General features: G+C 42.7%; 1 pseudogene; it reads left to right on the forward strand.

Moving 5' to 3' along the window:
• The first annotated feature begins 8,898 nt into the window (after positions 1-8,898).
• On the forward strand, positions 8,899-26,692 carry LOC121534809 (annotated as a pseudogene).
• Positions 26,693-27,618: the final 926 nt, after the last annotated feature.

Genomic DNA, 27,618 nt, shown 5'->3' on the forward strand with positions numbered 1-27,618 from the left:
CAATATGGGTGATCGTTCTGATGATATTGAGCGGAAGGATGAGGTTCAAGGATCTGAATGGTCTGTAGTTGAAAGACATAGGAAGAAGAGAGATCATGACACTAAAGCAGTAGAGCATCTAGTAAAGAAAGCATAAAGCAAGAGTAATAATGTGTAGAGTGGAAAGTTGTGATGGCGTTTGTTGAGACCATAAGCCTCATTTACACCCTATCCGACTAACTAATGCCGTAGAGAAAGAGAGGTGAAGTTAAACTATCCCGGTTAATTGGAAATGGTAGATTGCTAATATTTTGTGGTAGCCAGGCTCAGCAAGGGAAGATTCTGTAAATGGAAAAGCTTAATGGGAAAAATATGAAAAGCCATGTACCTGGTGCTTATGCTAGGTTGAGGGGAGTCATCACTATCAAGTTTTAGCGAAGACCCAGATGCAGACAGTGTCGAAGTAACAAAAGTTTATTACCAGAACATGGGGTAAGCAAAACGACAGGTCTAGGGCAGGCAGAGGTCAACAATCCAGTGGGTGGGAAAAGGTACAGGACGGCAGGCAGAATGGTCAAAACCAGGAATTTTAGAAAAGACAGACGCAAGGGGAAAACCGCTGGTAAGCTTGATGAACAAAATGAACTGGCAACAGCCAAACAGAGAACACAGGTATAAATACACTGGGGATAATGGGGAAGATGGGTGACACCTGGAGGGGGGTGGAGACAATCACAAAGACAGGTGAAACAGATCAGGGTGTGACAATCACTATGTCCACAGATTATATTAAAGAAAATGTGAAGAGAGACAGAGTGATTGAGGCCAAAAGGTTGATCAGTAGGAAAGAGTGTCAAAGAAGTGAAAGCTTATCAGTGATGCTAAGGTTTGAGAAAGTCTTGCCGGGAAAAGTACAGATAGGATTCCTTAGTTTCAATGTTAGAGAATTTTTCCCATATGCACTGACGTGTTTTAAATGCCAAAGAATGGGAAATGTACTGTAGCTGTTCAGTGTAAAGGAAGAAAAGATGTGCCAAGTGTGGAGGGGAATATGATTGCGGTGAATGTGGAAGAAATGTGAAGGTTAAGTGCTGTAATTGTGGGGGAGAACACAATGCAGCATTTGGTGGATGCCAGATACAAAGAGAGGCTAGAGAGGCTCAGAGATATAGGATCAGTCATAATGTATAATATGCAGAGGCTGTAAAACAGATTGGTAGAACTACAGTGCGGACTGATGGAGCTTACATGGATGTACCTGTAGTAAGTGGACCGACTGTCAGGGCTGGTGCTTCTGATGGTCCTGGCATGGTTTTGAGGCCTGTTCAGAAATCTTGTGCTCATGAATGTGGAAAGGACACTTTAATAATGAATGAAGTTGACTTCATAGCTTTTATTGGTAAGGTTATCAACACGACTCGGGTTCTGGAAAGCAGAAATGCCAGATTGAAGGTTATTGTGGAGATGGCAAAAGAGATATTGGGGGTAACAGATGTTGAAATGATTGTTGACATGCTGAACAATCCTAAAGGTGGAGTGTTTCAGCATGATATAGATAACGTTTTTAATGGGGTTGGGGAGGGTTTTTGGGGGAGGGGGCAGGGTGTGGTAGAAGTTAGGGATTTATTTGGTTTTGAATTTTATTTTCATGATAGTACAGATTTGGGCAGATCATGATTGATCATACAATCTAGCACAGTAGGTGGCGGCATGCACTTTAAACGTTTGTTTGCGGACTGCCATGATGTCATAGAAGAAGAGCTTTTGCTGCAGTTGACAATCTAAGTGATTAATGTAAAAGACGTAAGGAAGAAAAGATAAGAATGCATGAAGATGTATACCGTCAGAAGTGTGATTCTGGAGAATCACTGGATGCTGAATTCACCATGTTTGAAATAACGAGGGCATTGGAGAGGTGTGGTTGCACTGCTCCAGGTGAGGATCGATTATGCTATATTATGTTTAAACATCTGCCTACAGAAGTTTTGGAAAATCTGAGTTTATTTAACAAAATATGGAGGACAGGAGTGCTACCATCACGATGGAAACGTGCTGTGGTTTTGCCTTTTGTGAAGCCTGGTAAAGATCCATCCAGTCCTACTAGTTATAGACCTATTGCACATACATCAAATCTCTGTACATTTATGGAAAAGTTTATTGTAGGCAGATTGATGTATTATCTTGGACATAGGGGTCTAATAAGTCCATACCATAGTGGATTCAGAAAAGGAAGGACTACCCTTGATGCATTAGTTAAAGTTAGTACTGAGGTGACCAAAGCTTTGGCAATGAAGGAAGTGATGTCAATAGTATATTTTAATATTGAAAAAGCATATGATGCAATGTGGCGGGAAGGGCTACTGATTAAATTGAATGGAATGGGTATTAGTGGGAGAATGTATAACTGGATTATGGATTTCTTGTTTGACCGAACCTTCCAGGTCAGGGTGGGATTGGAGTTATCAAGAGAATATGAGGTGGAAAATGGAACTCAACAGGTTAGTGCTATTTGTCCTATCTTATTGATGTTGATGAATGGGGATATTGGACAGGGTACAGGGGCGGCATTATATGCAGATGATTGTGTCATTTGGAAAAGGGGAAGGAATATTCCTTATGTATTCAAGAAAATGCAAGGTGCTGTTGTAGGAGTAGAGGAATGGTTCTTATCATGGGGTTTCAAGTTATCTTTATCAAAATCTTGCCATATGTTTTTAGCTAACAGAAAGATTGTCAGTATTCAATTATATGGAGAACGAATGGAAAGGGTAAGAGAATTTAAGTATTTGGTTTGATGAAAAGCTGGAGACATCATATTACATGTATTGAGACAAAATGTAAGAAAGTATTAGTATTACATCTTATGAGGACAATAGTTGGGCATGATTGGGGGGCAGATAGGCAATCTTTACTGAATATTTATCGTACTTTGATGAGATCGTCCATAGATTATGGGTGCTTTGTAGATGGTTCTGTGGCTTTTACATCACTGTTGTGCCATGATAGGATGCAAGATAGGGCACTCAGGATGTGCGATGGTGCATTGAAAACTACACTGGTTGAGGTTTTACAAGTAGATACTGGGAAAATGCCACTATCCCTTAGAAGAGTTAAGCAAGCCCTGGCATACTGGGCAAGACTGAAGGGTAGTACAGTAGATCATCCTACACTGACAGTATTGGAAGACTGCTGGGAATATATCCAAAGCGACTTACAGTCATGCGTGCATACATTTTTGTGCATGGGTGGTCCCGGGGATCGAACCCACTACCTTGGCATTACAAGCGCCGTGCTCTACCAGCTGAGCTACAGAGGACCACAATATCAAAAGAGGGGTTTTGGCCCAGAGATTGGAAAAAGGGTTGATGAATATGGATATTGTTATAGGGCCATCTGTGGCAATAGGAAATGTGCCATTGTGGTTTTATACAAGACCACATGTAGATCTTAGCCTGATAGAAGAAAAGAAACAGTGTTATGTAGAAGAAAATGTAGGAATAATGGATCAATATATTAGTAATCGGTTTTATTCTTATCTAGCAGTGTATACAGATGGTTCCAAGGATCCCATGAACTGGAAGACAGGAGCAGGTGGATTTATTCCTGAGTTCGATGTTAATCTGTGCAACAGACTAACAAATGATTTATCTGTATATTCAACAGAAATGGTTGCGATAATTGTTGGATTGCAATGGACAGAGGAGGTGCAACCAAGAAGAGTAGTAATGTTTCGGACTCTGCATCAGTTTTGTGTAGTTAAAGATCTGGAAAGTCAGAACGTGAGGATTTATGGTTGCAAATAATGACGCTGCTGTTGGGGTTACAAAGAAATGGTATTGAAATTCAGTTCTGTTGGATTCCGGCTCATCAAATTGGGGTCAATGCAAACAGTCCGGGTGGCCATTTTTTGTATTACATTTTTTTTTAAACTTTTTTTTTAGGGGGTAGATCAGCTTAATATTGCAGATAGATTGTAACTTCAATCAATGTAATTGTCTGCATCACTTCCAATCCCCCATGTTTATATATATACAGTGGGGGGGAAAATTATTTAGTCAGCCACCAATTGTGCAAGTTCTCCCACTTAAAAAGATGAGAGAGGCCTGTAATTTTCATCATAGGTACACCGGTACAATTGAGGAAAAAAAATCCAGAAAATCACATTGTAGGACTTTTAATGAATTTATTTGCTAATTATGGTGGAAAATAAGTATTTGGTCAATAACAAAAGTTTCTCAATATTTTGTTATATACCCTTTGTTGGCAATGACACAGGTCAAACGTTTTCTGTAAGTCTTCACAAGGTTTTCACACACTGTTGCTGGTATTTTGGCCCATTCCTCCATGCAGATCTCCTCTAGAGCAGTGATGTTTTGGGGCTGTCACTGGGCAACACAGACTTTCAACTCCCTCCAAAGATTTTCTATGGGGTTGAGATCTGGAGACTGGCTAGGCCACTCCAGGACCTTGAAATACTTCTTACGAAGCCACTCCTTCGTTGCCCGGACGGTGTGTTTGGGATCATTGTCATGCTGAAAGACCCAGCCACGTTTCATCTTCAATGCCCTTGCTGATGGAAGGAGGTTTTCACTCAAAATCTCACGATACATGACCCCATTCATTCTTTCCTTTACACGGATCAGTCGTCCTGGTCCCTTTGCAGAAAAACAGCCCCAAAGCATGATGTTTCCACCCCCATGCTTCACAGTAGGTATGGTGTTCTTTGGATGCAACTCAGCATTCTTTGTCCTCCAAACACGACGAGTTGAGTTTTTACCAAAAAGTGATATTTTGGTTTCATCTGACCATATGACATTCTCCCAATCCTCTTCTGGATCATCCAAATGCACTCTAGCAAACTTCAGACGGGCCTGGACATGTACTGGCTTAAGCAGGGGGACACGTCTTGCACTGCAGGATTTGAGTCCCTGGCGGCGTAGTGTGTTACTGATGGTAGGCTTTGTTACTTTGGTCCCAGCTCTCTGCAGGTCATTCACTAGGTCCCCCGTGTGGTTCTGGGATTTTTGCTCACCGTTCTTGTGATCATTTTGACCCCACGGGGTGAGATCTTGCGTGGAGCCCCAGATCGAGGGAGATTATCAGTGGTCTTGTATGTCTTCCATTTCCTAATAATTGCTCCCACAGTTGATTTCTTCAAACCAAGCTGCTTACCTATTGCAGATTCAGTCTTCCCAGCCTGGTGCAGGTCTACAATTTTGTTTCTGGTGTCCTTTGACAGCTCTTTGGTCTTGGCCATAGTGGAGTTTGGAGTGTGACTGTTTGAGGTTGTGGACAGGTGTCTTTTATACTGATAACAAGTTCAAACAGGTGCCATTAATACAGGTAACGAGTGGAGGACAGAGGAGCCTCTTAAAGAAGAAGTTACAGGTCTGTGAGAGCCAGAAATCTTGCTTGTTTGTAAGTGACCAAATACTTATTTTCCACCATAATTTGCAAATAAATTCATTAAAAATCCTACAATGTGATTTTCTTGCACAATTGGTGGCTGACTAAATACTTTTTTCCATACACACTTGGCCCCAGTGATGTACTGGGCCGTACGCACTACCCTCTGTAGCGCCTTACGGTAGGATGCTGAGCAGTTGTCATAACAGGCGGTGATGCAACCGGTCAGGATGCTCTCGATGGTGCAGCTGTAGAACCTTTTGAGGATCTGGGGACCCATGCCAATCTTTTCAGTCTCCTGAGGGGGAATAGGCGTTGTCGTGCCTTCTTCACGACTGTCTTGGTGTATTTGGACCATGATAGTTTATTGGTGATGTGGACACCGAGGAACTTGAAGCTCTCGACCTGCTCCACTACAGCCCTGACGATGTGAATGGGGGCGTGTTCGGCCCTCCTTTTCCTGTAGTCCATGATCAGCTCTTTTGTCTTGCTCACGTTGAGGGAGAGGTTGTTGTCCTGGCACCACACTGCCAGGTCTCTGACCTCCTCCCTATAGGCTGTCTCGTCGTTGTCGGTGCTCAGGCCTACCACCGTTGTGTCGACAGCAAACTTAATGATGGTGTTGGAGTCGTGCTTGGCCACGCAGTCATGGATAAACAGGGAATACAGGAGGGGACTAAGCACACACCCCTGAGGGGCCCCCAAGTTGAGGATCATACAGGTGTTTATAGAAATGATATAGTAGATATAATAACATAAAGAGCAGTGAAAAATAATATTGTGGATATACAGGTGCAGTTGGGTAGAGGGGAAATTAAAACATTGATTTTGAAAAATTGGTTAGTTTGCTGGCAGAGACAATGGGATGAAAGTAGTACGGGCAGACATTTTTATAGGACATCTGTACGGGAGATAGTGTCATATAATGGGAACAGAAGGGAGGAGGTTATGTTGTGTAGGATGAGATTAGAGCATACAGGATTGAATTCATCTTTGAAATTGATAGGGAAACATGGTACTGGAATGTGTAATGGCTGTATGGTAGAGATAACGCTTGAACATGCATTATTATTTTGTGAAATGTATTATGTAGAAAGGGGGAGGTTGTTTGACAGGGTCAGAGAGGTTGGATGGGAATGGGGAGTGGGTGGTATTTTGGGTGGGGGTGATGGAAGTAGTGAGGTTTGTAGGGAATTATTTTATTTGATTAGAAATGCAGGGTTAGTTAAAAGAATATAGTGGTATACAGTAGGTTGTGACTGGCCTCACACTCCAGTACAGTAGGTGGTGGTGTATGCACCTGTCAGTTGGTTGTGATTCGCCAATAAAACTTGGAGGAAAGATTGACGTATACAATGTAGTGACGCTCCAATTGACCTAAAATACAGGTAGAGGTTGAGTGGCGCAGTGGTCTAAGGCACTGCATCACAGTGCAAACTGTGCCACTAGAGATCCTGGTTCGAATCCAGGCTCTGTCGCAGCCGGCCGCGACCGGGAGACTCATGGGCGGCGCACAATTGGCCCAGCGTCGTCCAGGGTAGGGGAGGGAATGGCCGGCAGGGATGTAGCTCAGTTGATAGAGCATGGCGTTTGCAACGCCAGGGTTGTGGGTTCGATTCCCACGGTGGGCCAGTATAAAAAAAAAAATGTATTCACTAACTGTAAGTCGCTCTGGATAAGAGCGTCTGCTAAATGACTTAAATGTAAATGTTAACTACTCAGAAATAAATCTCAAACTTATGACTTGGTCTACACATTAAAAATAGCTCAAACTTGAGTTTAGTTTCTAGGGCTTTGATTTAAAAGCCAACTACTCGGCTTTCGGCGAGGGGTGATGAGATGAAAGAGTGGAGCAGCTCATGAGTGAAAAAGCAACCTTTCTAACAAGGGGAGTTGTTATTACCCAACGATAGCCATGTCGTTGCACTACTGACTCTCCGCCAACGATGATTCGCAGAATGCCTCCAGCCTCTCCGGGGTCACGGTGGAGAATTTGCCAGTGGTATGTCGATGTAGGAAGGCCACACCGCACAAGAAGTTGTCGACTTTTTTTGGCGTGGTAATTCCAACATTACTGTCAATGTTTGGCGTTGTTGACTACCTCCAAATTGGTGAATATGGGGGACTTTACACACAGGCATACACACACACCTATTTGACTATTTTCTCCGGCCTGTTTGTGTAGCGTTCATGGTGGGCCAGTGTGGGCTGTACCAGTCCATAGCCATGTTCATAGTGGCATACCTCATCAGTATGACTGTTCTGTCTGTCAGTGCCATCACCAGCAGGGCTCTGGTGGGACACTTCCTAGGGATGCATAATACCCTATTTCCTATATAAGGTAATACATTTTGTTTGCAAACTATGCATGATGACATCTACATATACTGTCATTTCAGATTGGCGCCCACATCTATGCCAAGCCCACCTTCCTCATTTTCATCATCATCATGGTGGTCCTGGCCACCATCTTCCTCAGTTTCTTTGCTGTGGGCCCGCGGGACGTCACGCTGCCCAACGCTCCTGGTGCCAACTCTAACGCCACCACTGGCCTGGGCACTGCCAACTTCACTGGCCGTCGCCTGGCAACCCTGAGGGACAACCTGTAGGGTGGGTATAATATGTTTTGTTGGTGGGTGGTGGCATGTCAGGGGTTGGGCTTTGTAGAGGTCTGGTGGACATCTTTTGATCATCCATCAAAACTCCTGAGTGGCGCAGTGGTCTAAGGCACTGCATCGCAGTGCTAACTGTGCCACTAGAGATCCTGGTTCGAATCCAGGCTCTGTCGCAGCCGGCCGCGACCGGGAGACTCATGGGCGGCGCACAATTGGCCCAGCGTCGTCCAGGGTAGGGGAGGGAATGGCCGGCAGGGATGTAGCTCAGTTGATAGAGCATGGCGTTTGGAACGCCAGGGTTGTGGGTTCAATTCCCACGGGGGGCCAGTATAAAAAAATATGTATTCACTAACTGTAAGTCGCTCTGGATAAGAGTGTCTGCTAAATGACTAAAATGTACCTAAATGCCATTTGCACTAGGGCTGAATCCCAAAACCACCCCTTCCCCTCGGCCCTCCGCCATAAGCACACGTTACCCAAATTATCGAGGGTGTAGGAGCTAATTAGACCCTCTGATAGCCACTTCGAACAAGCCAGCAAGGCTGCAGGCTCCAGAGCGAAGTGCTATCCCAAGACGCATTGCAATATGTTTGGAGTTTGTGCAATTTCATACAAAATAATTGAGAGGTGTAGCTCAATTGGTAGAGCATGGCGCTTGTAACGCCAGGGTAGTGGGTTCGATCCCCGGGACCACCCATATGTAAAAATTTATACACACATGACTAAGTCGCTTTGGATAAAAGCGTCTGCTAAATGGCATATTATATTATTTATATTTAACAAATTAAATACCTCCCAAATAATGTTTAACTGTTAATGAGGTTTATATCTTGTAAAATGACAGCGGGAAATTGTTAATTTGAATTAGAATTAGAATTGTATTATTAAAATGTCGAACATGAATTGCATAATTCAAGTCACAAGTGTGTCCCGGGGTTTGGGGGATGGAACTCGATGGAAATCACCTTCGGCGTTTCGTCAGCAACACGTGACAACGGAGGGCCCTCCAAATGAGTTGGCAGGGGCTGGTTTGGTATTCACCGTAGTCCTGTAGTCCTATATTCTTCGTTTACACAGGCAGCCCTGTTCTGATCTTTTGCCCAATTATTGGCAAATGGGTTGATCTGATTGGTCAAGAGTTGATATGATTAGTCAAAAGACCAATTATTGGAAAACGATCAGGGCAATGTTCAGTTGCCAATCATTCTTGAACATTGCAGATAGAAATGGCATGAATAGAGCTGACGTGATTCCTTATTCTACATATGAGGCATGTTTGATCTACATAGCCTATTTCTATCTGAATGTTCCAAATTGTTCAACCCTGCTGAAAGTTCCCCCAAATTGGGCTGCCTGTGTAAACACAGCAATAATAGTTCAGAAATCCAAATCAGCAATATCTTTGCTTTGGAGGTTGTCTTGATAAATACTAATATATTCTATGATCTTATCTCTTCTCCTCTCCCAGCTGACTACACAGCTGACTACACCACAGGCACCATGATGACCTTTTCTACTGTGTTTGCTGTCATGTTCAATGGCTGTACAGGCATCATGGCTAGCTCCAACCTGTCAGGTGAGACTGAGAGGGCAGACATTGGCAGAAGTTCAGCATACATGATGTGTGTGTTTGTGAGTGTTTTAGCAGACCTGAGTTCAAATACTATTTGGGGTATTTCAATTACTTTCAAAGACATTTGGAAGTAGGTATTTAGATATGTTTTTTTATTTGAGAGTACAAGTAGTTGAGTATATGAATGTATTTGGAAATGCACTTGGAAAGTATTTGAAAATACTCAAATACACTGACTCAAATACTCATTTGCATTTAACCTAGGTATTTGAAAATAGTTTTGAAAATAGTATTTGAAATAAGTATTTGAAATAAGTATTTGAAATAAGTATTTGAAAATAGTTTAAAATAGTAGGCTATTTATAGGAAATTATTTTGTAGAAGTAGTTGATTCGGCCGGCCCGGGTCACATTATTTGAAAATACTCAAATACAGAGAAAATAAGTATTTAAATAACAAATACTCAAATACACTTAGACTGACCAGGAGAATCCAGGTGAAAGATATGATCCTTTATTGCTGTCACTTGTTAAATCCACTTCAATCAATGTAGATGAAGGGGAGGAGACAGGTTAAAGAAGGATTTTTAAGCCTTGAGACATGGAATGTGTATGTGTGCCATTCAGAGGGTGAATGGGCAAGACAAAATATTTAGTGTATGGTAGTAGGTGCCTGGCGCAACAGTTTGTGGCAAGAACTGCAACGCTGCTGGGTTTCTCACACTCAACAGTTTCCCGTTTGTATCAAGAAGGGTCCACCACCCAAAGGACATCCAGTCAACTTGACACAACTGTTTTTTTTATTTATTTATTTTATTTCACCTTTATTTAACCAGGTAAGCCAGTTGAGAACAGGTTCTCATTTACAACTGCGACCTGGCCAAGATAAAGCATAGTAGTGCAATAACAAAAAAAAACAACAACACAGAGTTACATATGGGGTAAAAAAACATAAAGTCAGAAATACAACAGAAAATATATATACAGTGTGTGCAAATGTAGCAAGTTATGGAGGTAAGGCAGTAAATAGGCTATAGTGCAGAATAATTACAATAGTATTAACACTGGAATGCTAGATGTGCAAGAGATTATGTGCAAATAGAGATACTGGGGTGCAAAAGAGCAAAATAAATAACAATATAGGGATGAGGTAGTTGGGTGGGCTAATTTCAGATGGGCTGTGTACAGGTGCAGTGATCGGTAAGGTGCTCTGACAACTGATGCTTAAAGTTATTGAGGGAGATAAGAGTCTCCAGCTTCAGAGATTTTTGCAATTCGTTCCAGTCATTGGCAGCAGAGAACTGGAAGGAATGGCGGCCAAAGGAGGTGTTGGCTTTGGGAATGACCAGTGAGATATACCTGCTGGAGCGCAGACTACGGGTGGGTGCTGCTATGGTGACCAATGAGCTAAGATAAGGCGGGGATTTGCCTAGCAGTGATTTATAGATGGCCTGGAGCCAGTGGGTTTGACGACGAACATGTAGTGAGGACCAGCCAACAAGAGCGTACAGGTCACAGTGGTGGGTAGTGTATGGGGCTTTGGAGACAAAACGGATGGCACTGTGATAGACTACATCCAATTTGCTGAGTAGAGTGTTGGAGGCTATTTTGTAAATGACATCGCCGAAGTCAAGGATCGGTAGGATAGTCAGTTTTACGAGGGCATGTTTGGCAGCATGAGTGAAGGAGGCTTTGTTGCGAAATAGGAAGCCGATTCTAGATTTAACTTTGGATTGGAGATTCTTTATGTGAGTCTGGAAGTTGAGTTTACAGTCTAACCAGACACCTAGGTATTTGTAGTTGTCCACATACTCTAGGTCAGACCCTGTGGGCCAGCATCCCTGTGGAACGCTTTCGAATCCTTGTAGAGTCCATGCCCAACGAATTGAGGCTGTTCTGAGGGCAAAAGGGGTGCAACTCAATATTAGAAAGGGGTTCCTAATGTTTTGTGCACTCAATGTGTGTGTATATACAGCTCTGGAAAAAATTAAGAGACCACTGCAAAAATATACGTTTCTCTGGTTTTACTATTTATAGGTATGTGTTTGGGTGAAATTAAAAATTTTGTTTTATTCTATAAACTACTGACAACATTTCTCCCAAATTCCAAATAAAAATATTGTCATTTAGAGCATTTATTTGCAGAAAATGACAACTGTTCAAAATAACAAAAAAGATGCAGTGTTGTTAGACCTCGAATAATGCAAAGAAAATAAGTTCATGTTCATTTTTAAACAACACAATACTAATGTTTTAACTAAGGAAGAGTTCAGAAATCAATATTTGGTGGAATAACCCTGATTTTCAATCACAGCTTTCATGTGTCTTGGCATGCTCTCCACCAGTCTTTCACATTGATGTTGGGTGACTTTATGCCACTCCTGGCGCAAAACTTCAAGCAGCTCGGCTTTGTTTGATGGCTTGTCTGGGGAATTCGTTTTGCATGGCCCGGTGTGCTGGGTGGGTGGAGTTTGCTCATTTTCAGCCATTCCATTCGTCCTCCTAAGGAGAGGTCTCCACCTGCCTGGGGCACCAGACCATGCAAAGCGAACTCGCCCAGTCTTTTCCCAGAAAACACGGGACCACCACCACCAAGAAAGATCTGGGTGAGAAATAACTCTGTACAAGTCAAGAGAAACTTTGATCAACTTCAGTCCAGCTCCAAGATCTATTTGCAGCCTTTGAGCAGAGCTGCCATCCATCAAACACTTTGAGTCGTCACGGCTGGGGGAAAGTGAGTGGCCATAAGAACAGAACTGTGGACAAAGTGGAATAAAAAGGCCAAAGCTCTATGGGCACATAAAACAAGAAGGCCAGTAACCTACTGTCATTTTCACACACTCGGTCCACTAAAGGAAACAGGAAGGAAATAAGAGTGGTGCCCTGACATTTTAAAACAGACACTTCACTGACCAGGATTCCATTTCAAAGGCTACTTGGCTTTGCAAAAAAGGAATGGTTTGTTGACTGAAATTATAGAGGTTTTCTAGAGAAGCCCTTATGTTATTTGGGAAATCAGTGTTTAATTGAGCTAAGGACTGGCTTTGTTCCATTCTGCTTTATTTGTATCTTCTTTATCAATTTTGTCACAAGGACATGCTCAGGGTATTCTGCAGCCCCAATGTCATCCATTTATTCCTTTAAGTACTTGATTGGTTCAATGCTCTTATTTTTACGTGTGTCATTTAGAAGACACTCCTATTCAGAGCAACTTACAGGAGCAATTAAGGTTAAGTGCTTTGCTCAAGGGCACCGACAGATTTTTGACCACGTCGGCTCAGGAATTCAAATCAGCAACCTTTCGGTTACTAGCCCAACGCTCTTAACCACTAGGCTACCACTGCACAGCACAATAAGATGCGGAAAACTGCACCCGCTGATTTGGCCTCGTGTTTTGGCTTGCTTCTCAAGAAATGCTGGGGCCAAATGACAGAAGCCAAATGTGAGTTGGCTTGGGGGTGTGGTTTGATGTGGGTTTCTTGGGCGTGTCCTTGCAACCACCAAGACACACCCATCTGTCAGAACCTTCCCCGCAGCTGTTTCCCCCCAGTCAATCACAACGAACAAACCTCCTGCAGGTTGAGTTCAATAACTACAGGCAGATAATGTGAATGTAGTGCTATGTATATTTAATTGTTATGGCGCAAGTCAAATTAATGCCGAGTGCCAGGTGTGTTTCCACCAAACTGACTTGTTGCAGATAAAAATCTGTGTGTGATGACGTAGTGCACACAAAGTACTTTTTTGCTTAAGTGTTCATGTACCGAGTAAAAAATGGTATGTTCAATGTGTTTCCATTGCATTTTCAACTCTACCGATAGTCACAAAAACTGTTGTATTAAATAGCAAATGTGCCTAGTCTGGTCTTGGCCCGTCCGCTCTAGCCAACAACTCGCAGATACATTGTGGCAGTCAAACGGCAGTCAAGCATCGATCATTGTGCCATTAAACTCCTGATGTTGCCGGTAATACGGTCCACCAGCGGTCGGCAACCTTTTCCATTTGGAGTGCCAAGTTATTGTACCATTTCTACGGATCTGTATGCCAGTTATGATTTTCATATGCACATTTTCTTGAAACAGATTAATTTAATTTATATTAGTCTTCATATCTCAAAATCAAATGTGGTTAATCAAAATTCTATCTAAATAAAAATTATCCATCTAAAAGTAACTTCCATTGCCAATATATAAAAATAGCCTACATAAAGCCAACAAATAAAAACATTGCAGCCCGCAGGTAGAAAATATCCTGATAAATATGCGTGGCCGGTCTGCAAGGAACTTGAAACATTGTATCAACTAACTTGGGTCTGGCCTGAAGCTTGCACTAGCAAACTTGAAACATTGTATAAACATTGTATAAAATATTCTGGGCCCTCAGAGTTTCCCACCAGTGAGCTCCAGACAGACAGACACAGATGTAGGCTATTTGCGCAAGGGATAAGAAGTAATCAGGTAGGCCTTTTTTATGATCAGAGCATGACATTCTTTCTCCTTTCATGCTGAGTGGTTATGGAAAGGGAGAGCGCTGGAAATATTTTTTAAATAGGCTACGTGGAGATCTATTGTCATTCTCAATAGATGTAAAAACAGACTTCGTTTACTGGCTTTTTGAGGCAAATAAAAAATTACTTTGAGAAGCTCCACTGTGATATGGTGAGTTAAGACAATCAGAAATAGTATCAGATCCCAAAATGGGCACATTTATAAGCCTACATTTGCGCGCAGGCCAGGTAGCCTAGGTCTAGTTCCATGCATAATCCGGTGCGTGTCCTTACTCAAGATTGACAGGAGCGCTTCAAATAAAATACAATAAATTGACAACTCGTAAATGGAATGAAATTAACCAAAACTTTTCCCTCACAAGTGTAGCCTAGGTTGTGCGCTCTGCAAACAACGTGTCCTATCCTACAATGACAGCGGTAAGACTGTAATAATATATTGAATGCATTAACAGAAAGTACCGTAACCAAACAAACATTGTAGATTTTAAATGATGGTAATAATCAGTAAATGTACTAGTGGTGATACTGGTGTGCCTCCACAATGGATTAGTCCACTCAGACAGGTGTGAATCTGGTGTCTCATGTGCCATACATTTTTTTAAATATATTTGCCACTACTCGACATCTCTGTCGACCAACAGCCTATCGACCAAACCAGTCGACTAAATGGGGTCAGACCTAGACCTCACACCATATCATCGCATGAATCCAAGTTTACTTCGATATGATGGTTGTTATATCAATATTTGCGCATAAACGAGTTTCCACTGCCATTTCTCGCATAATTAATTTGACAGACACAAAAAGATCCCACCATGTCGAACGAACAAATTGTCGGCATTTTCCATCACAGCTGTCGTGATTTTTTTTTTTCTTCATACGGTATTACTTTACTCACAAACACATTTGCGCTGTACTGTATTAAAGTAATCAACTCATTGTGGATGTGTTGAGTGCCAGGTCTCTGGATCTCATGCATCTGTGAACACATACAGTCACTGTTCTATTACCAATGTCAGTTAGGGATAGGTGATATGACACAAACATAAACACTATATATACAAAAGCATGTGGACACCCCTTCAAATTAGTGGATTTGGCTATTTCAGCCACACCTGTTGCTGACAGGTGTATAAAGTCGAGCACACAGCCATGCAATCTTCATAGACAAACATTGGCAGTAGAATGGCCTTACTGAAGAGCTCCATGACTTTCAATGTGGCACCGTCATAGGATGCCACCTTCCCAACAGCTCAGTTCGTAAAATGTCTGCCCTGCTAGAGCTGCCCCGGTCAACTGTAAGTGCTGTTATTGTGAAGTGGAAACTTCTAGGAGCAACAACGGCTAAGCCGCGAAGTGGTGGGCCACATAAGCTCACAGAATGGAACCACCAAGTACTGAAGTGCGTAAAAATCATCTGTCCTCGGATGCAACACTCACTACCGCGTTCCAAACTGCCTCTGGAAGCAACGTTAGCACAATAACTGTTCGTCAGGAGCTTAATGAAATTGGTTTTCATGGCCGAGCAGCCGCACACAAGCCTAAGATCACCAATGCGCGATGCCTTGCATTGGCTGGACTGGTGTAAAGCTCGCTGCCATTGGACTCTGGAGCAGTGGAAACACGTTCTCTGGAGTGATGAATATAATAATAATATAATATGCCATTTAGCAGACGCTTTTATCCAAAGCGACTTACAGTCATGCATTGTTTGGCGGATGATAGGAGAACGCTACCTGTCCCAATGCATAGTGCAACTATAACGTTTGGTGGAGGAGGAATGATGGTCTGGGGCTGTTTTTCATGGTTCAGGCTCCTTAGTTCCAGTGAAGGGAAATCTTAATGCTACAGCATACAATGACATTCTAGACGATTCTGTGTTTCCAACTTTGTGGCAACAGTTTGGGGAAGGCCCTTTCCTGTTTCAGCAATACGATGCCCCCGTGCACAAAGCGAAGTCCGTACAGAAATGGTTTGTCGAGATCGGTGTGGAAGAACTTGACTGGCCTGCACAGAGCCCTGACCTCAACCCCATCGAACACCATTGGGATGAATTGGAACGCCGACTGCGACCAGGCCTAATCGCCCAACATCAGTGCCCAACCTTACTAATGCTCTTGTAGCTGAATGGAAGCAAGTCCCTGCAGCAATGTTCCAACATCTAGTGGAAAGCCTTCCCAGAAGAGTGGAGGCTGTTGTAGCAGCAAAGGGGAGGACTAACTCCATATTAATGCTCATGATTTTGGAAAGAGATTTTCGACGAGCAGGTCAGTTTAAACAGGTCAGACTAAACATACTGAATTCTGTTCTCCCCATCGACGACCGTTGGTAAGCAGGCAAAAGGTAAGGCTGGAGGTGACGTCTTTGCCAGTGCCCCATTTATGGGCATTGTATCAAAGATACTGGTCACACACAAACACACAGAGCATTGATTACATTATCTATGGTGGTTTTGATTTGCCCGGTGGAATCAACCTGATCGCTGCATTTTACCTTTTTTCTATTTCACTTCAGTGAAAAATGTGAAGTAGAATAGAATGGTGAACACAGCGATCAGGCTGGTTCCACCAGACTACAGTAGGTTATGCCCTGGACATTATATGCATCTAAGAAGTAGAAAATGAGCAACATGTGAGTTTACATAAATTATGTTTCACAATTGTCTTATCAAATGTATCAAAGTAATGAAGTGGGTTACCTTCTGTATTTGCACAAATGATGAGCCTGTGAAAGCTGTTGCCGCTGACAAGTTACGGTTGCTGGCCGGATACTTGTCAACATGTGGCGGACTGTTCTATTTATAGGAAGTCTCACTGCGAGGGCATGTCTGCATGATGCTGATGAAGGCCCACTTGCTGGTTTTCTCTATGCTGCATGTTTGGCTGCAAACTGACATCTCTTCAACAACTGCAGCAGGCAATGTTACAAGGTGGTGTTGACTGGAAGGGCCTGTCACAGGGTAATATAATAGACAGACAAGTGGTCAATTGCATTTTGTTCTAAAGAAAGGACACAGCTTTTTGCTAATGCACTTCATAACCAAAATGACTATATCATCCAGAAGGCGAAGTCAGTACAGGTGCATCAAAGCTGAGACAGAGAGACTGAAAAACAGCTTCTATCTCAAGGCCATCAGTCTGTTAAATAGCCATCACTAGCCGGCCTCCACCCAGTACCCTGCCCTGAACTTAGTCATTGTAACTAGCCGGCTACCACCCGGTTACTCAACCCTGCACCTTAGAGGCTGCTGGCCTATGTACATAGACATGGAATCACTGCTCACTTTAATAATGTTTACATACTGTTTTACTCATTTCGTATGTATATACTGTATTCTATTGTATTCTAGTCAATGCCACTCTGACATTGCTCGTCCTAATATTTATATATTTCTTAAATCTTTTACTTTGAGATTTGTGTCTATTGTTGTGAATTGTTAGATACTACTGTGCTGTTGGAGCTAGGAACACAAGCATTTCACTACACCCGCAATAACATTTGCTAAATATGTGTATGTGACCAATAACATTTGATTTGATAGTTGTATCTGCTTGGCTGGGGAATTAGCCTACTAATATATCGAGCCGGGTATTTTTTAATACAACCTTTCACATAACACACTTTGTCTGTGTCATCAGAGAAGTAACTCGTGTCACGATCAGATGCCTCATGATGGCATTTCCTTTTCATAGGAGTCAAGGGAGACTGGCAACAACGGAGGAGGTTTCACGAGGGTACTTGTGTCGCATGACACACTTTTATTCCGAGGTCTTGCCTGACAAGCTGTGAAAATAGCAAGTGAACAGTTAATGAAATTATTTTTGGAGGTCGCTAAACCATTGCAATCACATTGCTGGACGTGTTATGATACCCACCTTTGCTCCTTCTGGTAGGTCCAGGCATCCGTTCATGACCAGGGGATCAGTCTAGCAATCAACTGTGCGCTTTGTCCAACAGAAAAACAGGGTCAACGATTGTTATCATCCCGCAATTATAAACATATCTCGAGAAATAACGTGATCTCGTTTGGAAGCTTCTTTACAGATGTAAACTGACTGGCTCCAGATTGGATTAGATTCAGGCTGGTAACGCCGTTACACTATGCAACCAACTGTGACATGTTTTGCTATGGCCCTGGGTTGGTTTGAGTTTGTTGCTGCTAGTTTTACAACGGGTGGTTTGGATTTCCCATTGTTAGAGCATACACATGGTCAGCACATTCATGAAGTGCTATCGTTACCTAGCAAAGCACTACTAATAATTTTACAAATCAACTCTCACCACCTTCGGAGACACTTGAAACCCCACCTCTTTAAGGAATACCTGGGATAGGATAAAATAATCCTTCTACCCCCCCTTTACCCCACCCCCCAAAAATAAAAAAATAAATTATTGTAAAGTGGTTGTCCCACTGGCTATCATAAGGTGAATGCACCCATTTGTAAGTCGCTCTGGATAAGAGCGTCTGCTAAATGACGTAAATGTAAATCTGCCCAGCAAACTTGATCTCCACTGTAAAAAGCATCTAGACGTTATCTCTGACATTTGCAACATTAATATTGAAATTCGATCTCCACTATGTCCCATACTAACGAACATGTTGGGACGGGACCAGACAGGCAGCTTTTCTCAGTCAGTCGAAATTATGAATCAACATCATTTTTATGGATCTGTATGTCCACAGAAATATAAACACAACATGTAAAGTGTTGGTCCCATGTTTCATGAGCTGAAATAAAAGATCACAGACATTTTCTATACACAAAAAAGCTTATTTTGCTCAAAGTTTGTGCAAAAATTAGTTTACATCCCTGTTAGTGAGCATTTCTCATTTGCAAAGATAATCCATCCACCTGATAGGTGTGGAATAGCAAGAAGCTGATTAAACAGCATGATCATTACACAGGTGCACCTTGTGCTGGGGACAATAAAAGGCCACTCTAAAATGTGTAGTTTTGTCACACAACACAATGCCACAGATGTCTCAAGTATTGAGGGAGCATGCAATTTTCATACTGACTTCAGGAATATCTACCAGAGCTACTGCCAGAGAATTGAATGTTCTGAAACAAAGCTGAAATGTCCCAGTTCTTCCACGGCCTGCATACTCACCAGACATGGGATGCTCTGGATTGACATGTACGACAGCCTGTTCCAGTTCCCAACATTATCCAGCAACTTTGCACAGCCATTGAAGAGGAGTGGGTCAACATTTCACAGGCAGCAATCAACAGCCTGATCAACTCTATGCGAAGGAGATGATTCATGCTGCATGAGGCAAATGGTGGTCACACCAGATACTGACTGGTTTTCTGATCTACACCTCTACCTTTTTTTAAGGTAACTGTGACCAACCGATGCATATCTATTCCCAGTCATGTGAAATCCATAGATTTGGGATTAATGAATTTATTTAAATTGACTGATTTCCTTTATATGAGCTGTAACTCAGTAAAATCATAGAAACTGTTGCATGTTGCGTTTTATATTTTTGTTTCCGTATATGTATGTATGTATGTATGTATGTATGTATGTATGTATGTATGTATGTGTGTGTGTGTGTATGTATGTGTTTGTATATATATATATACAGTACCAGTCAAAAGTTTGGACACACCTACTCATTCCAGGGTTTTTCTTTATTTTTACTATTTTCTACATTGTAGAATAATAGTGAAGACATCAACATTTTCAAATAACACGTATGGAATCATGTAGTAACCAAAAAACTGTTAAACCTAAATAAATTCTATATTTGAGATTCTTCAAAGTAGCCACCCTTTGCCTTGATGACAGGTTTGCACACTCTTGGCATTCTCTCAACCAGGTTCACCTGGAATGTTTTTCCAATGGTCTTGAATGCTTAGCACTTGTTGGCTGCTTTTCCTTCCCTCTGCCGTCCGACTCATCCCAAACCATCTCAATTGGGTTGAGGTCGGGGGATTGAGGAGGCCAGGTCATCGAATGCAGCATTCCATCTCTCTCCTTCTTGGTAAAATAGCCCTTACACAGCTTGGAGGTGTGTTGGGTCATTGTCCTGTTGAAAAACAAATGATAGTCCCACTAAGCCCAAACTAGATGGGATGGTGTATCGCTGCAGAATGCTGTGGTAGCTATGCTGGTTAAGTGTGCCTTGAATTCTAAATAAATCACAGACAGTGTCACCAGCAAAGCACCCCCACACCATAACACATCCTCCTCCATGCTTTACGGTGGGAACTACAATGCAGAGATAATCCGTTCACCCACAACGCGTCTCACAAAGACACAGCGGTTTGAACCAAAAATCTCCAATTTGGACTCCAGACCAAAGGACAAATTTCCACCAGTCTAATGTCCATTGCTCGTGTTTCTTGGCCCAAGCAAGTCTCTTCTTCTTATTGGTGTACTTTAGTAGTGGTTTCTTTGAAGCAACTTGACCATGAAGGCCTGATTCACACAGTCTCCTCTGAACAGTTGATGTTGAGATGTGTCTGTGACTTGAACTCTGTGAAGCATTTATTTGGGCTGCAATTTCTGAGGCTGGTAACTCTAATGAACTTATCCTCTGCAGCAGAGGTAACTCTGGGTCTTCAATTCCTGTGGTGGTCCTCATGAGAGCCAGTTTCATCATAGTGTTTGATGGTTTTTGCGACTGCACTTGAAGAAATGTTCAAAGTTCTTGAAATGTTCCGTATTGACTGACCTTCATGTTTTAAAGTAATGATGGACTGTCGTTTCTCTTTGCTTATTTGAGCTGTTCTTGCCATAATATGGACTTGGTCTTTTACCAAATAGGGCTATCTCTGTATATCCCCCCTACTTTGTTAAAACACAACTGATTGGCTCAAACACATTAAGAAGGAAATAAATTCAAAAATTAACGTTTAAGAAGGCACACCTGTTAATTGAAATGCATTCCAGGTGATTACCTCATGAAGCTGGTTGAGAGAATGCCAAGAGTGTACAAAGCTGTCATCAAGGCAAAGGGTGGCTATTTGAAGAATCTCAAATATAAAATATATATTGATTTGTTTAACAAATTTTTGGTTACTACATGAGTCCATATGTGTTATTTCATAGTTTTGATGTCTTCACTATTATTCTACAATGTAAAAATAAAGAAAAACCCTTGAATGAGTAGGTGTGTCCAAACCTTTGACTGGTAGTGTACATACAGTTGAAGTCGGAAGTTTACATACACTTAGGTTGGAGTCATTAAAACTTGTTTTTCAACCACTCCACAAATTTCTTGATTAACAAACTATCGTTTTGGCAAGTCGGTTAGGACATCTACTTTGTGCATGACACAAGTAATTTTTCCAACAATTGTTTACAGACAGATAATTTCACTTAGAATTCACTGTATCACAATTCCAGTGGGTCAGAAGTTTACATACACTAAGTTGACTGTGCCTTTAAACAGCTTGGAAAATTCCAGAAATGATGTCATGGCTTTAGAAGGTTCTGACATAATTTGCCTGTGGATGTATTTAAAGGTCTACCTTCAAACTCAGTGCCTCTTTGCTTGACATCATGGGAAAATCAAAAGAAATCAGCCAAGACCTCAGAAAAAAAAATTGTAGACCTCCACAAGTCTGGTTCATCCTTGGGAGCAATTTCCAAACTCCTGAAGGTACCACGTTCATCTGTACAAACAATAGTACGCAAGTATAAACACCATGGGACCACACAACCGTCATACCGCTTAGGAAGGAGACGCGTTCTGTCTCCTAGAGATGAACATACTTTGGTGCGGAAAGTGCCAATCAATCCCAGAACAACAGCAAAGGATCTTGTGAAGATGCTGGAGGAAACAGGTACAAAAGTATCTATATCCACAGTAAAACGAGTCCTATATCGACATAACCTGAAAGGCCGCTCAGCAAGGAAGAAGCCACTGCTCCAAAGCCGCCATTAAAAAAGACAGACTACGGTTTGCAACTGCACATAGGGACAAAGATCGTACTTTTTGGAGAAATGTCCTCTGGTCTGATTAAACAAAAATAGAACTGTTTGGCCATAATGACCATCGTTATGTTTGGAGGAAAAAGGTGGATGCTTGCAAGCCGAAGAACACCATTCCAACCGTGAAGCACGGGGGTGGCAGCATCATGCTGTGGGGGTGCTTTGCTGCAGGAGGGACTGGTGCACTTAACAAAATAGATGGCATCATGAGGAAGGAAAATTATGTGGATATATTGAAGCAACATCTCAAGACATCAGTCAGGAAGTTGAAGCTTGGTCACAAATGGGTCTTCCAAATGGACAATGACCCCAAGCATACTTCCAAAGTTGTGGCAAAATGTCTTAAGGACAACAAAGTCAAGGTATTGGAGTGGCCATCACAACGCCCTGACCTCAATCCTATAGAACATTTGTGGGCAGAACTGAAAAGGCGTGTGCGAGCAAGGAGGCCTACAAACCTGACTCAGTTACACCAGCTCTGTCAGGAGGAATGGGCCAAAATTCACCCAACTTATTGTGGGAAGCTGGTGGAAGGCTACCAGAAACGTTTGACCCAAGTTAAACAATTTAATGGCAATGCTACCAAATACTAATATGTAAACTTGTATGTAAACTTCTGACCCAGTGTATGTAAACTTCTGACCCACTGGGAATGTGATGAAATAAATAAAAGCTGAAATAAATCATTCTCTCTACTATTATTCTGACATTTCACATTCTTAAAATGTAGTGGTGATCCTAACTGACCTAAGACAGGGAATCTTTACTAGGATTAAATGTCAGGAATTGTGAAAAACTGAGTTTAAATGTATTTGGCTAAGGTGTATGTAAACTTACGACTTCAACTGTACATACTTTTGGTAATGTAGTGTATGTGGACACTTGCTCGTCGAACATCTCGTTCCAAAATCATGGGCATTAATATGAAGTTGGTCCTCCCTTTGCCGCTATAACCACTCTTCTGGGAAGGCTTTCCACTAGATGTTGGAACATTGCTGCGGGGACTTCCATTCAGCCACGAGCATTAGTGAGGTTGGGCACTGATGTTGGGCGATTAGGCCTGGCTCGCAGTCGGCGTTCCAGTTCATCCCAAAGGTGTTTGAAGGGGTTGAGGTCAGGGCTCTATGTAGGTCAGTCAAGTTCTTCCACACTGATCTCGACAAACAATTTCTGTATGAACCTCGCTTTTTGCACGGGGGCATTGTCATGCTGAAACAGGAAAGGGCCTTCTCCAAACTGTTGCCACAAAGTTGGAAGCACAGAATCGTCTAAAATGTCATTGTATGCTGTAGCGTTAAGTTTTCCTTTCACTGGAACTAAGGGGCCTAGCCCGAACGATGAAAAACAGCCCCAGACCATTATTCCTCCTCCACCAAACCCATATTCGTCCGTCAGACTGCCAGATGGTGAAGCGTGATTCATCACTCTAGAGAACGCGTTTCCACTGCTCCAGAGTCCATTGGCAGCGAGCTTTACACAACTACAGCCGACGCTTGACATTGCACATGGTTATCTTAGGCTTGTGTTTGGCTGCTTGGTCGTGGAAACACATTTCATGAAGCTCCCGGTTGGAAGTACTGCCAAATTCTCTAAAACGACATTGGTAGAGAAATGAACATTCAATAGCTCTGGTAGACATTCCTGCAGTCAGCATGCCAGTTGCGCGCTCCCTCAATACTTGAGACATCTGTGGCATTGTGTTGTGTGACAAAACTGCACATTTTAGAGTGGCCTTTTATTGTCCCCAGCACAAGGTGCACCTGTGTAATGATCATGCTGTTTAATCAGCTTCTTGATATGCCACACCTGTCAGGTGGATGGATGGATTATCTTGGCAAAGGAAAAATGCTCACTAACAGGGATGTAAACAAATTTGTGCACAAAGTCTGAGAGAAATACGCTTTTTGTGCTTATGGAAAATGTTGGGGATTTTTTATTTCAGCTCATGAAACATGGGACCAACAATTTAAATGTTGTTGTTTATATTTTTGTTCAGTATAGATGAAAGTAAAAGTGATGAGCCATTCAGACCAGTCTTTCTGATTGAACTTTCGTAAACTACATAACTACATTTTTATAACAGACATACTCCTCTCCATCTTCACAGCAACTTTGTCAATATGACTTGATCATGATAATTGACCATCCAATGTTATACCTAGGAGTTTAGCTTCCTCCACTTGCTCAATGGTCACACCCTTTATACACAACTCCAGTTGAGGTTTAGGTCTTAGACTGTTTTGAACCAAATACAATGCTTTTAATGTATTATTAATCACCCATTCTGAGACTGACTGTAACTCCTTATTTAGAATTTCACTGAGCTCACTGGCTTTGGGTGCTGATATATAGAGTGTGGAATCATCCTCATACATAGTGATTCTAGCTTTGTGTAAGACCAGCGGCAAATCATTTGTAAAAAGAAAGAATAGTAACTCCCCTGAGGGTCACATTACCTTACATATCTGATGTTAGAGAAGCTTCCATTGAAGAACACACTGGGTTCTATTGGATAAATAACTCTCCAAGCATGTGATGGCAGGTGATTTAAAGCCATAGCAAGTGAGTTTCTTCAATATCATTCTATGATCAATAACATCAAAGGCTGCACTGAAATGTAACAATACAGCTCCAACTATCATCTTATTATCCATTTATTTTAACCGATCATCAGTCATCTGAGTCAGTGCAGTACAAGTTGAGTGCCCTTCTCTATATGCATGCTGAAAGTCAGTAGTTAACTTGTTCTCTGAAAAATAGCATTATATTTGGTCAAACACAATTATTTCCATCAGTTTACTAAGAGCAGGCAGCAAACTGATTGGGCGGCTGTTAGAGCCAGCAAAGGGTGCTTTACTATTTTTAGGCAGTGGAATTACTTTAGCTTCCTTCCACACCTGTGGACACACACTCCTTTAGGCTTTGGTTAAATATATAGCAAATAGGTGTGGCAATACAGTCTGCTAACATTCTCAGTAGTTTCCCATCAAGGTTAGGGGAATATGGGCCTTTCATCAGTAAAATTTGCTCACCTGCATCCTCTCTTTTCAGTTCTCAACAGCTGATTCAAAGGAGGTGTGGCAGATATCAAGACACTTCCGTGGTAGGATACACTTGTGCTTCCTTGCCAAAAGGAGGCAATCGAGGAAGTGAGGACCAACGAAGTACCACACTCCTTAACCACTTATTGTTTTCCCGGTCACGGAGGAGAGAGGATGGAGGACGTACTTTTGCCCAAAGGAGAAAACCCCATGGTTTGAGCCTGAGGATTAGATCTGAAAAAGTGGCCTCTGTCCTGGGTAGAACTGCGCGCGGAGGGAGGGGACTGGGGTTTAGTACTTGAATTTGTGTAGATAGGGTTTGGGGCCTAGGGCCTGAAGAGTGAGTTGTGTTCATCTGCACGTGTGTTAAACTTCTCTGTTTGTGCCTGTTCCCCTAGATGTGTTGCCCTCTGACCCCCTACAAAGTCTTTATGACTTGTGGCTGTCTCTGGTGGACCACCTGAACATCAAGGCATTCGTCAACCTCACCCTGGCAGACTCTGTACGACACGGAGCCCAGCACCTGCTCTTCATCTCATGCCTCGGTAAGTCCCATCTGCTAGTCAGTCTAATTCTACTCTTTTAAAATGACACCCTATTCCCTATATAGTGCACTACTTATGGCCAGAATAAAGAATTTGAACTGTATTTTTACTGCATCTCCCTTATTCCCCAATGCCCACCTTTTTCTTTTTTGGAATGAATACTCATGACATAGGAATAAGTTTAAGATTAGTCGATTCCCTCTTATTTTCTGTAATTGCGTCTTTTGTGATTAACACTTCTAATCATCCAGGTGGAATGAGACCAAACACTCTGGTTTCTATGACTACTGCACCCCTGAGGACAATTTCCTCCAATCTTCCATCCTCTTGACAGGCAGCAGCCTGGCCAACCCAAGCTCCTCCAAGGACCCCAGGGAACATCGCCAGGGCCCTCAGTTCCACTTCTCCTCACTACGAGGTGACAGCGAGCCCAAAGACTTCCGGCCGGAGGAATATGTCGTCATCATCGCAGACACCGTCAAGATGCTGAAAAATTTGACTTTAGTTCGTAACTTCTGCCACTTCGACTGGGAGGGATCAGGGTTAAAGGTCACAGGGGCTGCTCGGGGGCCTTCTATACGGTGGCCCCTGAATCTCCTCAGTCTGGACAGTTGCGGCTACGTGGACACCTGCTCGCTCTTCCTGCTGCAGCTGGTGTGCGTACTGCACGAGTCTCAAGCCTGGCGCTATACGAGGCTCCGCCTCTTCCTGTGCACAGAGGATGGGAGGTGGAGCCTGCGGCAGGAAGCGAAGCTGCTTCTGATGCTGACGGCGTTGAGGATCTCGGCGGAGGGGCAGATGGTGGCCTGGGACCATGTGGTGACGCTACACTGGCAGAGACGGAAGAATGGAGGGAACGAGAAGGGACAGGAGGAGAGAAGGAATGAAGATGAGGAACAGATGGAGAAGGAGCTGAAGCAGGGGGAGGAAGAGGAGGAACAAATTCAGAAGTTCCGCAGTAACGCTGCTCAGCTGACGGACGACTACCTCTGTGCTGCCCCTTGCCGTGCGTTTCCTGTATTTGCCCCGCGCACCGGCAGACATGCAGTGATACGCCTACCTGCATCAGCTGCTCAGTAGAGAACTTGGCCCCACCCTGCTCATTCATGGGGTAATGCCAGTTGTCACCACTGACCTCTAACCCCTAAGCCTTCACTTGTATCCCCGCTCACCTTATCCCTCACCTGGCTCTGACCCCATCACCAGCTGGACCTGCCCAGTAGAGACCTGGGCCCAACCCTACCCAGCCATGGGGGTACACCTGTTACAGAGAGGATGTGCGAAGTGTCTGCGTGAGATAAGCCTTTTTTTGTATTGAGGTCTATGAGAGTGTCGCATTATTATGTGAGGCTTATTTGATCTAATAGAAGTTTCGTAATGTTGAGGCTGTTACAAATGTACTCATAAGTGGATGCACGTGGCATTCCGGCAACTTTGAGAAAAACAACTTAATTGTGCCTATTGGTCACACACGTATCTGCCCTCTCATTGGCTAGAATGGTCGCAACTGATCTCCTCCTCCTGCCTGCCTTCCATAGTTGAAGACATGTATTTCCATTTAGAGCAGTCACTCAAATATCTTGTCAATATAATAGATCATCTTTGCATCTTTAACCCCTTACCCCTCACCTGTATCCCCTGACCCCTGACCCTTTCCCATATCTAGTGGGTTATGTTCCTATGAACATTCTTTGTGAATGACACCAGTCACTTTTATAGGGGCAAGAGGATGTGTGTATGTTTGTCTTATTTGTATTGATCTTGGTTGACTGAAGCACTCCTGCTGTTCTGTTGTGGATGTTCTAATCACTACACACTGGGTTTTATTAGAGGTGTGGGGCTGATTTTAACACAATAGTCCATGAGGTCACAGTTTATTCTCTTCACTTATTTATGAAATATTGGCACAATTCTAGTTTTTTGTATGTAGCAGTAAAGAAAAAATAAATGTATAAATGGTATTTTCAATCAAATGCATGCAGGTGTGAACTATTTCCAGACCAGAA

The sequence above is a fragment of the Coregonus clupeaformis genome, chromosome 21, assembly GCF_020615455.1.
Source record: "Coregonus clupeaformis isolate EN_2021a chromosome 21, ASM2061545v1, whole genome shotgun sequence".
In the NCBI taxonomy this organism is placed as follows: domain Eukaryota; kingdom Metazoa; phylum Chordata; class Actinopteri; order Salmoniformes; family Salmonidae; genus Coregonus; species Coregonus clupeaformis.